The following is a 1,493-nucleotide window of genomic DNA, read 5'->3' on the forward strand; positions in this document are numbered from 1 at the left end:
TTTGAAATCATAGAAAGTATATCATTTGACCATTTAGAACTTTTTTTTTTTTTTTTTGAGACATAGTCTCACTCTGTCACCCAGGCTGGAGTCCAATAGCACAATCATAGCTCACTGAACCCTCAAACTTCTGGGCTCACGTGAAATTTTTTGTAGATTTTTTTTGTAAATTTTTTATGTCGCCCAGGTTGGTCTCGAACTCCTTGCCTCAAGCGATCCTCCTGCTTTGGCATCCCAAAGTGCTGACATAACAGGCATGAGCCACCACACCTGGCCAGCATTAAACTAGAAATCAATAACAGGAAGATAACAGGAGAATCTTTAATCATTTGAAAACCAGGACATTCCAAAGGGAATTAGGAAATATTTGTAGCTGAAAGAAAGTAAGAAACATCAAAATTTGCGGAATTCTATTAAAGAAGTTCTTATATAGAAATGTATAGTCTTAAATGTTGATTATATTAGAAAAGAAGAAAGATTCAAGTCAATAATCTAAGCTTTCCCCCAAGGAAACTAGAAAATGAAGAGCAAAATAAACCCAAACGAAGAGCAAGGAAAAAAATAAGAATAAGTGCAAAAATCAATGAAAACAGAAAAGCAATAGAAGAAATCAATAAAACCAAAAGCTGTTTCTTTGAAAAGATCAGTAAAATTGATAAACCTCTAACAAGACTGAGGAGAGAAGGAGGGAGAGAAAGAGACAGAGATAGAGATAGAGATAGAGAGAGAAGAGAGAGAAGGGAGGGATTATCAATATTAGAGTAGAAAGAGGACAGCTATCACCACAGACCCTATAATTATTAAAAAGCTTATAAAGAAATATCGGTAATAACTCTATACACATAAATACTAAAACTTAGATGAAATGGACCAATTTCTCAAAAACTACCAACTACTACATTCAGCACTGTTGAAATAGATAATATGAATAGTCTAGTAACTATTAAATAAATTGCATGTATAGTTAATGCCATTTAAAAAAATCTCCTGGCCCAGGTGGTTTCAATGGTTTTACATATATAATTTAAAGAAGAAATAGCACCAATTCTTAATAATTTCTTCCAGAAAATACAAAAGGAGAAATACTCTTCAACTCATGTTATGAAGCCAGCATTACCCTGATGACAAACCAGATAGACAGTACAAAAAATAATAATAAACACAACTAAAATACTCCTCATTTTGCATCATGAATATAGATGCAAAAATACTCAATAAAATGTTAGCAAATTGAACTTGGCAATATATAAAATGAGTAATAAACTATGACCAGCAGGGTGAGGTGGCTCATGCCTGCAATCCTAACACTTTGGGAGGTAGAAGCGGGCGGATCACCTGAGGTCGGGAGTTCAAGACCAGACTGACCAACATGGAGAAACCTCATCTCTACTAAAAATACAAAATTAGCCAGGTGTGGTGGTGCACAGTCTGTAATCCCAGCTACTTGGGAGGATGAGGCAGAAGAATCACTTGAACCCGGGAGGCAGAGGTTG

This window comes from Mandrillus leucophaeus, unplaced genomic scaffold (assembly GCF_000951045.1).
Source record: "Mandrillus leucophaeus isolate KB7577 unplaced genomic scaffold, Mleu.le_1.0 Scaffold238, whole genome shotgun sequence".
Taxonomy (NCBI): Eukaryota; Metazoa; Chordata; class Mammalia; order Primates; family Cercopithecidae; genus Mandrillus; species Mandrillus leucophaeus.